The 12,116-nt window shown below is 34.5% G+C and overlaps 1 pseudogene; it reads right to left on the bottom strand.

The window, feature by feature from the left end:
• Positions 1 to 9,909: 9,909 nt before the first annotated feature.
• LOC131930565 (uncharacterized) lies at positions 9,910 to 10,041 on the bottom strand (annotated as a pseudogene).
• Positions 10,042 to 12,116: the final 2,075 nt, after the last annotated feature.

The raw sequence follows: 12,116 nt of genomic DNA on the forward strand, positions 1-12,116 counted from the left end.
ACTGCATCAGACATCTTATTTCTAGGGCACAGATCCGTCTCTGGGGCCTTGTATTGAGTGTTCATGGCTCTCATCCATGTATGCACCTCACTATGCGAACAGCTCCCAATCTAACACCAGGAATCTCCTTAAAAAGTTAACAAAGTAAAACTGGTATCGGGAACCTTTGGAGGGAAATATTATTGGGGCATGACAACTGTACACAGCTAATTCACATTTCTGCTATATGTAGCTTAAGCTCTCTTATATGAAGAGAGTTAACCAACCCCCATGACTTAATCATTTCACCTAAATCGTGGCCATTGTTATTATTCTGTTTTGTTATAATTTTAATATCACGCGCTAGTAACTGTACAGCAATACTAAATCAGTTTGTATTCAATGGTATTAAATACTTCAATAAGTGTAATTCTGAAAACTTAAAAATAAAATGTAAGTTTTTCAATATTTGCAATTTTTTAATACAATAATATATAAGAAAATATAGCTCAAGGTCATAATTAAATATCTATAAATACTACTTAACACCCCAAAGTCAACAGTTAACAAAGTCAACAATTGTTTCACCATAAATAACCATTTAACATGAATATTTGCATCTGTGTTTCTCGCTAGTGTCCAATAAATGTGACATTTGTGTAACAATCTGCATAAATATAGGTCAAGGTCATAATTAAATATCTATAAATACTACTTAACACCCCAAAGTCAGCAGTTAACAAAGTCAACAATTGTTTCACCATAAATAACCATTTAACATAAACATTTTCACCTGTGTTTCTCGCTAGTGTCCAATAAATGTGACGTTTGTGTAACAATCTACATGGGGCCATTCGTTGCTAGCGTCCCACTTATGGGACGCTTGTTGTACACTTGATATAACCAAGTAGTAAAAAAAAATTGTTATTCTTAAATTTTTATCAGATAGAAATATGGTACTGCTACAAGTTTCAAATGTATTTTGCGCTTAAAATGTTAATATTTTAGAAGATATGCATTTTCCTGTGCGCATGTTTTCTTTTTTCCGCCATTTTGACAAGTCCTGCAAATCCGGCACTATAACATTTTTCTAAATTAATTTTTTTCACAAAACACACACAAATTCAATAGTCTAGCTATTTTTAAATACAATGAAACATAATTTGTGTTTTAACTAGTTTTTAATAAATTTTAGCAATTTTTTTTGCAAGCGTCCCATAAGTGGGACGCTAGCAGAATATGGGTTAAAGAAAACGTGGGAAAAAAAATCAACACAACCGGCAAAAGAACTGAGTATCGAGTTAGTGGTGTGGTTGTACCCCAGCCCGAGAACTGGAGCACAAATCATCAGCTTTAGGCTCTGTTGATAAAGTCGTGGTTTTACCCACACCACGGCTCAGTCCGATATCTGGCTTGAGTTTGATAGTTTTTTTGTATTTGATAGTCAAATATGTGGCTATGTGTTTAAAGCAAACTTTGACATCTTTGATGAATAAAATAACATTGCTAGTTTAATGCTATTTTTAGAGGCGTTCGAAAACAGGCAATTTTTCGTCTTTTCTACAGCATCGTTATAATTCCTAGTAGCGAACATTTAATACAGAAAATAAACATATTCATGAGTAACAAAAAATATTTATTGCCTATCTAGGCATGTAATCTTTGCAGTGACAAAAAAAAAAGAAAATATACTGCAGAATTTTGATTTCATTTAAATAAAATAATAAATCAGAGTTTCCTGTTCTTTGTTTTTGGGGCACACAACACACACACAATCAGGAGGCGCTACATGTCGTGGAGGTAAACAGCGGAGGGTGGGGGGGGGGGGGGGGGGTTGGATAGAAACATTACATATACGGCTAGACACTGTTCTATGTTTATCTTATATAACGTTATATGAAGTATGGTGTGCCCAAATACAAATTTGCGTTACATTTTATGAACTCTCCTGTCCTAACCACGGCCTTTATTTTACAAAACTACAAGGCTTAGCGAGGGCGCGGCGGGGGGGGGGGGGGGTGCGGCCCGCACCGTGTGGCGCCATTTAGGGAAGTGACACCAAGGCAAAAAATAGCATAATTTACAGAAGAAAAATCCTTTTTTGCCAGTTCGATTACTAATTAATTAAAGTTCAATAGTTTTTTTAAAGTACAAATCGACAATTATAACAAGGGGGTGGTGGTGACAACTTAATAAATTGTCGGAAAATTTCCCCCAAGAAGCAATGCCGATTGCAGAATGTTTCGAGGACTACTATATTGGCAGACCACAACGTCTACGTCGGAGACAAAATCTTTTTACTTGAAATAATAAGAGGATTAATATATATGTTTGCAAAAATTGATGCCACTTGCTAAATTTAAGGGGGTAGGGGGTTGACACCAAATGCAACTTTCACAGAACAATGTAGTGATCAGAACGAAATACACCACCCACCAAAGTGGATGGGCCTGACACCACATTGAAAAAAATTGCAAATCAATAAATCTATGATGATGGTGCGTGGCGGCTAACTAAAATATCAATGCTAAATTTCTTATCGAACATGTCATTAGGTAACAGCCTCCCAGCGTTGAGGTGTGTGTGTGTGGGGGGGGGGGGGGGAGGGTGACACCAGTAAAACAATAATTGTAAATTAGATGGTGTAAGTTTGCTTCAGTAATTCCAGATAACATGACATCTTAAATTATTTTTTTTTCGGAGTAGGGCTTCACCCGACCTGGTGACGCTACAGCCTAGGACTAAGAGATTGTACTATTTTCAACTATTATCTTTTTAAGTAAATTAAAACTTTTTTTTTTCTTTTATCTCGGGTCTTAAAAAGTTACCCGTATTTGATGTTTTTAAAAGGTGTCTCTTAATGTAGGTGATCCAAAATTAACCTTATTCATTGTAGAAGTAAATTAAAACAACAGAGCTACACGGAGAAATGTGTCGCAAACTCAGGACCAAATCCTATTATACAAACTTGACTTTCTCATTATCTATACAGCCCAATTCTTTAATTTAGCTAGCTGTTTGCAATTAAAATTTAAACCTGACAATAATCTATAATTACAAAACAAAGGTTAAGAAATCATTTTAATAAGAATTAAAAATAATTTTAATTTAATTTACACTGTAAACAAAGTTTTGTATCTTTTACAATTATTTATGAATTTCTTTGTACATTTAGCCATTTTTGGAGCAAATTTATAGGTTATCCTTCTTGGTTAATGTAAATTTATAAATGCAAATTACCGTAGGCGAATCAATTAAATACATTTTCTTGATTCGGATATAATTTATCATAAATTTAAATGAGCAAGATATACGCCTACATTTTCCATATACAAATGTATCTATGAATATAAAGGCTAAAGTGGGAAAAATATTTCTTAGTTTGTATTTGATAGTCAAATATGTGGCTATGTGATTAAAGCAAACTTTGACATCTTTCATCTACATAATAATAGTTTTGCTGTCTGTGTATCTATCTGTGTATGTATCTGACAAGAACGCTCTAGAGAAAACACAAGCAAATTAAAAACATGCATAGTAATTCCAAAAACGAAATATGACTTCATATAGTAGAAAATAATATCAAGCCGGAGAGTGCACACAGTAATATGACGTCATTGATTCTCGAGTAAACATTGAATAAAAGACAATTTTGTCTAATCTAAGTGGTTTGCGTGAAGAGTTTCTTTCATACAATTCTTCGGGTAGGGGCGAAGCCTCACCCCCGCGTAAGAACGTCTGAGCCCCCCCCCCCCCCAACTCAAAAAAAATTTTTTCATCGATACTCTAATCTAAAAAGTGGTTTTCTTGCAATTTCTTTAATGCAATTCTTCGGGTAGTGGCTAAGCGCGACACCGGTGTTTCTTTCAGACTTTTTCCTCCCCGGAGGGGGGAACTTTTTCTAATCTAAAAACTGTTTAGCGTGCAGTTTTTTTTCAAGCATCTCTTCCGGTAGGGGCGAAGCCCCGCCCAGATTCTTCCTTTAGTTTGTATGATCTACAAATGCGACCAGTGATTCTTTTAGACTTCCACCCCCCACCCCCCGGTGAGGGGTGGGGGTACTTGAAATTTTCGGGGGCGGGGGTAGAATTTTCTGGGAGGGGGCGGACACTGGAAAAAGTATATAATTATATTTCGTTGAATGGGACGGTAGACATGTTTTGGAATGTGTGTGTGTGTGTGTGGGGGGGGGGGGTGGAGGGGGGCGGAGGGGAGGGGGACGAAGCCCCCTCCTCCCAAGTAGTTGCCTGAAAGAAACTCTTAATGCGACTTTTGTCATGAATGAGATTAGGTGCATGTTTTAGGGATATGCCTATGACTATATTTTGAATAAATTAAAGTACCGAGAAAATAGACAGCACTATCAACCTAGCGCCCGTTGTATCCTTCCTCAACGGGCCATTTTTCTCGTGAATAAAATAACATTGCTAGTTTGATGCTGTTTTTAGAGGCGTTCGAATACAGACACTTCCTTGTCTTATCTACAGCTCAGTCTTAATTTCTTCTAGCGAACATTTGATGCAGAAAGTAAAGTAGTTGACGGATACAAAACTGTTTTCTTAAATTTTTTTTTATAAATGTTTTAATTAGACTCTAATTTAAAGTAACTGTGACCTAACCTCGGATAAAATGTTAAACCAGAACTGAAATACTTCCATTCACTTTCAGAACTGTGCGTTAGGTATGAGATGTCTTTCTTGAATACTTTAAATTAAAGAATTGAAAAAAATTCTGATGAATTAATAAATCAATTGCTAGGTTCTGAACTAAATGCATTAAACTTTTTAAACGTCCCAGACGCCGGCCTTTATTTTACAAAGTTTCAAAGTACACTGTGCTTTTCTCTAAACAATGTTTTAGTTTTCATTTCACGTTATATATATATATATATATATATATATATATATATATATATATATATATATATATATATAATGCTGTATTTATGACATCATATTATATTATATACAGTGCCATATTTAAATGGCCGTATTTATAGTACTGTATTAGGTCACACCTTTAAAAGGTAAAGAATACTACTATCAGTGTCGGTTTGGTGTAGGGGGGAGATGACAAGGTACAATCTGAAACCTTGTTTAAGCTTTGCCCGCCCCTGATCTGTTGTGTGATTTTCTACAAACAGTAATCATTTTAATAGGTTGGTTCGTCTAGTTATCAAAATGTAATAATTTATTAAAATGCTTATGCATTTATTATAGAGACCAAACAAATGATGAACCCAAACATTCAGAACAGACACAACCTTGATAAAACTAAACTTTTAAATATATGAAAATTAATATTTTTAATTCAGCTAGCCTTTTATTTAAATTTATCGTCCAATTAAAAATAAAGAATTTTGAACAAAGTTTTAAAACAAATATTTGTATACACAAATTTTTAAATTTTTAATTTCCTTAATAGAAAACTCTAGTTCAGGGGTCGGCAACCTTTTGAAGCGGAAGAGCCAAAAGTTACAATTTTCAAAATTTCCCTGGTTTTAAAGAGCCACTAGCATTTTTTTATTTCAAATATTTAATTTTTTTGTTAAGGTTATTAGTATTTGTGCAAGGAGCTGGAGAGCCGCATCTTTACATCAAAAGAGCCGCATGCGGCTCGCGAGCCGCAGGTTGCCGACCCCTGCTCTAGTTTAAGTTTAATTCAATTATTTAGTAAATTAAAAAAAAGAGCTACCAAAAGGAGTATGTGTTGAGAAGTAAGTGTGTTAATTGAACTTTTTCCTCATGTCTACAAGAAAATTATTTAATTCAGCTAGCTGTTTGTAATTGAAACTTGAGCCTGATAATAATTTAAAATTACAAAACTAATATTAGGCAATCATTTTTATAAGACTTAAAAATATTCTTGTTTTAATTTACAATGTTTATATTTTTCAAAATTATTTATGAATTTCTTCGTACATGTAGCCATTTTTGGGATCAAAGTTATAGGTTATCCTATTTGGTTAATGTAAATGTATAAATGAAAATTTACGTAGGCGAATTAATTAAATAATTTTTCTTGATTCGGATATAATTACATTAATTCATCTGAAATTTAAATGAGCAAGATATAGGCCTACATGTTCCATATACAAATGTATCTACGAATATAAAGGTTAAAGTGGGGAAAATGTTTTTTAAAGAAAACTTGAAAATGCAAATGTGTAATTAAATGAAGATTCAATGCATTTTTTTCCATCGACATAGTGGTCTGAGGGGGGGGGGGGGGCTTTTAAGAAGAGCTTAAATAAATTTGGGATTACATAAAATTAAAATGATACACATTTTATGCAATCGGAAAAATTATGTCGATTACAATGAGACACATCAAAGCAAACATTCTTACTTTTCAAACATCTATATGTATGGCAGTCCTCCCACAGTTTTTAAAAAAAAAATCTATTTGTTTTAAACATTTAAAATAGTAATATTTTTTTTGGTAGTTCTACACAGCTTCAAAGACGTGAAAATCAATTGTCTATATATTAATTCAATGGAGAAAATAAAAGGACATAAGAACTAGAATAAATTAAGGTATGGAAACTCGGTTTCTTTCACTGTTTAGTTTACCGTGCTCCTTCCTCAGCTGCGAAGTCAAAAGTTCACATTGTGGCCTTTGTGGCCACACATGGCCACAACTTTTTTTTTTGCCTCAGACATGTAATTTACAGCGTCAGTTGTGTGTGTTCGCTTTAGTATTACAGTTTTCATCACCGGCTTGTGAGGACTGATACAGATTTACAATTGTAATATTTCTTTCTTACTTGTAGCCTACTTAAATAGATTTATTTAAGTGACAAAATATGAAGCAACCTTTGTAATACCCGGTGACCAGAAAGAAGCGCAACGGAAAAAACAGCAACGGAAAAAAGCGCAAAACAAAAAGCGCAACGGAAAAACCGCAATGGAAAAAAGCGCAAAGAGACAAAAGCGCACACAGAAAAAAGGGCAAACAGAAAAAGCGCAAACGGAAAAAAGCGCACACAGAAAAAAGCGCAAACAGAAAAAAACGCAAACTGAAAAAAGCGCAACGGAAAAAAGCGCAACGGAAAAATGCGCAAAAAAAAAAGAAAATAAACCGGGAGTGATTTCCCCTAAACTTTCTCGAATATTCTAATATAACACTACGTGGGATGTCAACTCGGAATATAGACATGATTTTTGTTTACTTAAACTTTTAAAAATAGAATAAAATCTAGTAGAAAAAAAAATTGCGCACCAAGCGAGCACCAAAACCAAATGTGCGTAATAGTGCGCAATATTATTAGTACTTTATAAATTTACAAGCGTTTTTTGAGAAATCGGAAATAGCGTAAATTAGTACTTCCGGTCAACGGAAATTACTCAAAATTTGATAGTAGGTAGAGAATTAGATCTTTTACTTACATGTGAAATTTCATTTATCTATCTGAATTAGTACTCAAGTTATAGGCTTTTGAAAAATTCAAAGTAGAAAAAGTACCACTTCCGGTTATCGGAAATCGCTCAAAAGTTGATACGGATCTACGATTTTGATATAATACTTATATATGAAATTTCATCAACCTAGCTGTAACGGTACTCAAGTAATCGTGTTTACACACAGACAGACACACAGACACACAGACACACACATACACACACACACACACAGACATACGGACAAGATTGCAAAATTATGTTTTTCCGTATCAGTGAGGTGTAAAACGTCGAGATTTGTAAAAATCTCTATTTTTTTTTTGCACGATTACAATACTTTCTCTATACTACGTATATACGAGAAAGTAAAAACGCAAACAGAAAAAAAGCACACACAGAAAAGTGTGCACACCGAAAAATGCACAAAGAGCAATTTTCGCACAAAGACTTATAAGGACTAGATGACACATTTATGCATGATTGTTAGGGCTGCTGGGAGAGTGTTGTGTTTGACCTGACGCGATATACTACCACTTAAAGCATACCACTAACATGTGCATTCACATCACCACAATATAGGCAATAATCACTTGAATTTTTAAATTTATCTTTCGATATTTCGGATTGTAATTATGAGTAGTCTTTCTTGAATATGTTAAATTAATGTATTGAAAAAAAGTTCTGATGAATTAATAAATCGATTGCTGGATTCTGAACTAGATGGTTTAATCTGTAATGCTTTTTAACTAATGTGTTTGTTATAGAGAAAACATTTTCCCATCCTCAGACATGTAATTTACACTTGCAGCGTCATTTTGCCTTGCATGTTCGCTTTAGTATTACAGTTTTCATCATCGGCTTGCGAGGACTGATACAGATTTACAATAGTAATACTTCTTTTTAGCATGCTCTTTCATTAATTTAGGATGGTTTTCTTATACATAATACATTCCATCTATTGACAATTATATTTTTAGACCTGAAAAATGCAGATGTGTAATTTAATGTTATCAGATTTCGGGTTATGAGAAAACATCAAACTTGACTGATACCTCACGTTATTGGTCGATAAAATTCTACACTAACTTGTCTAGAACACAATTACCTAAATGTAAAAAAGTGGATGTAGCCTTTGTGTTATTATACTTGGCAGGTAAAACCGTGTTGAATCACACCTCTCATATGGCGCATAGCATGTTGGCACGCATAGCGTAAATTGACGATTGAGGAAAGCAATAGGACTAACAGATGTGTCGTTCTTGCCTGTGATATCCCGCCTCGCAGGTAGGGGGCCGGGCTCTCCGCCTCGCATAGGGAATCGGGCTCTACGCCACGCAGGTAGGGAGCCGGGCTCTCCGCCTCGCAGGTAGGGGCCCGGGCTCTCCGCCTCGCAGGTAGGGGGCCGGGCTCACCGCCGCGCAGGTAGGGGCCCGGGCTCTCAGACTTGAAGGAGCCCACAAAAGCGAGCTGGTGGTTCCTCTATTCTTGCCTGGCCAGCCAGGGGCAAGGAACAGATGGTTAAATATACTGGCCAATACAGTGATAAAAACATCAAAACACTTGTTATCCTGAAATGAAATGCATTGGAAGTTCACAAGAAAATGAAAGCTCTAAACGTATTTCAAAGAATTAGGAAACACACCTCAACACCAATCTTCACTTCTCTATTAGAGGATAGGCCTACACCTCTAGGCAAGACAGGGGAAAACCAAAAGGTATCCTCACCATAATAAAAGATGACATACCAACAACAGATAGCATTATAAGTAGTAAAATTCCCTTTCAAACCTGTCTGTCTATATGGCAAGTGAAGTAATCTATTTATATATATATTTTTTTTTTCGGTGTTGGGGTACACTCGACAATTATTTTCTTTTTAAATAAAATAAAACAACAGAGCTTATTTTTTTTTTTTTTTTTTTTTTTTTTTTTTTTTTTTTTTTAGAATTTTCCCTCCACACAGTTTATTCCACTCGAGCAAGGAGCTCACTGTGCGACTAGGTCGCATTTTTATTACATGAAAATTACATGAAATAGCATACAATGTACAATCAGTTTCACATCTTGATTCTTGTTTTTCTTGTCTTTACTTTCCTGCCTTTAGACTTCAGTTTACTTTCTTGAATCTGCTTTTCTGTCTTGATTCTTGTTACTTCCTGTTTCAAAATGTCTTTACTATCCTTCATTTTGTCTTTTCTTGCTTTTCAGTATCTTCAATGATTTTGCTTCTTTATTTTCTCTTGTAATTTTGCTTCTTTATTTTCTTTTTTAATTTTGCTTCTTTATTTTCTCTTTTGATTTATCATTTCTTTATTGATTCCTATAGAGCTTTGAGTATAGGTTCAATGGTGTCAAGACGGAACATCCTACCTAAGATTGCTCCTAGGTAGGCGTCGGCTAGCTGAAAAGAATTGATTATTAGCCACGCGTACATTGAATCCACCATAGTACAAGTACTAGGTGGCTCTTCTCGAGAGCTGTGTGCAATCGAGGGATGTGTGGGCGCAACACCACACGATCTTTTGCATTCGATGCCTCGTTGACCAACTTCTCAGCCCCGGCAGCCAGCCCTAAAAAGGGCTAGCCGACCAAATGACTAAGATTTATGTAGATCCATAACAGATACTACACTTTGATCTTAGCCAAAAGGCCGAGAAGCGATCTAAATTAATTAATGTATGGGTAAATACAGAGTTATCTTGGAATTCGTCGAGCTACACGGAGTGTTGTGTCAAGCGTCTCTGGCAAACAAAACTTGCTTAAACGGAACTTTCTCACCATATCCACAAGTCAATTCTTTAACTCAGCTAGCTGTTTGCAATTAAAACTTGAGCCTGATAATAATATAAAATTACAAAACAAAGTCTAAGCGATCCTTTTTGTAACATTATAAAATATATTCTAGTTTTGATTTACACTGTCGACAATGTTTTGTATTTTTCAAAATTATTTATGAATTTCTTTGTACATTTAGCCATTTTTGGGAGCAAACTCGTAAGTTATTCTTCTTGGTTAATTTAAATTTATAAGTGGAAATCAGCGTAAGCGAATTAATTCAAAAAAGGTAAAAACATGCCAATACCAGTGTCGGTTTGCAGATGGGGGGGGGGGGGGGGAGGGGGGGGGGGGGGGAGGGGGGGGGGGGAATGACAAGGCACAAATTGAACCATTGCTCAAGCTTTACCCTCCCCTGATTTGCGGTTTGCTTTTCTACAAACCGTAAATATTAAATATAAATATCATCAACCTAGCTGTAAAGGTACTCAAGTTATCGTGTTTACAGACACATAGGCTACACACACACAGACGTACGGACACATTCGCAAAACTATGTTTCTCCGACACAGGTAGATGTAAAACGTCGATATCTGTGAAATCTCGATTTTTTTTTGCACGATTACAATACTTTCTCTATTTTTTTTTTTTTTTTTAAATACTTTTATTTGCAATTAAAACAAGTACATCAACATCAAATTTTTTAACATAATTTTGAACACCAAATGAAAACGAAAGGTTTTGCAAATGTACATAATGAATATTTACACGATATCATGTATTTGATTATTAAAAAAAATTGCAAAGGATGACAGTAAAAGGGTGAAGGTCAAATGAAAGTGTCAGAAGTCTGGGTGGGGAGAGGAAAGGAAATTTTTCAGAGAGGGTCAATGGGACAGTGAAGCATTTTCTATGTAGGGAAACAACTTAAGTTGACTAGTTGAAAGGGTGTTGTAGTGGTCGCATTGAGTTTTCAAAAGGTTGCAGTGTGAAAGATGAGGGGAAAGAGACAAGATTTAGAACTTTAAATAAGTTCTGGATATTGATGTTGCGGTGGGTGGTGGGGTCGTTGGAACAGTTAAAGGGATTGTGGGACAATACTTTCTCTATACTCCGTGTATACGTTATAGTAAAAACGATGAATCAAAATCAATCTGACTCAGTAACATTGAAAATTATTAAGAACCTTTATATTTGTATAAATCAATTTTTAAAATCAGCTAGCTGTTTTGATTTAAAGTTATTGTCCTAATAAAAATTGAAAAATTGAAAAACATTTTAACACTGAAATCGTTGTTTAAAGACATTTTAATACTTTTAATAAACAAAAAGCAAATACTAGTTTGCATTCAATTTAATTATTTATGAATTTATTAACTTACTTAACGATATTATGGATTGCAGTTATGAGTTGTCTTTCTTTAATATTTTAAAGAAGTGAAAATAATTATGACGAATAAATAAATCAATTGATAGGTTCTGAACTAGATGCATTAAACTTTTAAAACGTCCTAGCCATCGGCCTTTATTTTACAAAATTTTCTCAGAACAATGGTTTAGTTTTCATTTCACATTATATATACAATAATACTGTGTGTATGACACCATATGTATAGTATAATATTTTAAGTACCGTATTGATAGTACTGTATTAGTCAATTAATTAAAATTAATTAAAATGCGTAGGCGTTTGTTATATTTTGTGTAATTATTTTATCTTAATCCCCACCCCCCCCACCCCTCAGACATGTAATTTGCCTTGTCGTGTTCGCTTTAGTATTAGTTTTCATCATCGGCTTGTTTGTTAGGACTGATACAGATTTACAATTGTAATATTTCTTTTTGGCATGCTCTTTCATTCATTTAGGATGGTTTTCTTATACATAATACATTCCATCTATTGACAATTAAATATCTTAGCAGAAAATGCAAATGTGTAATTAAATTTTATGTTAAAATTGC

The sequence above is a fragment of the Physella acuta genome, unplaced genomic scaffold (assembly GCF_028476545.2).
Source record: "Physella acuta isolate Inbredline_101_S28 unplaced genomic scaffold, ASM2847654v3 ptg001802l, whole genome shotgun sequence".
Lineage (NCBI taxonomy): Eukaryota > Metazoa > Mollusca > Gastropoda > Physidae > Physella > Physella acuta.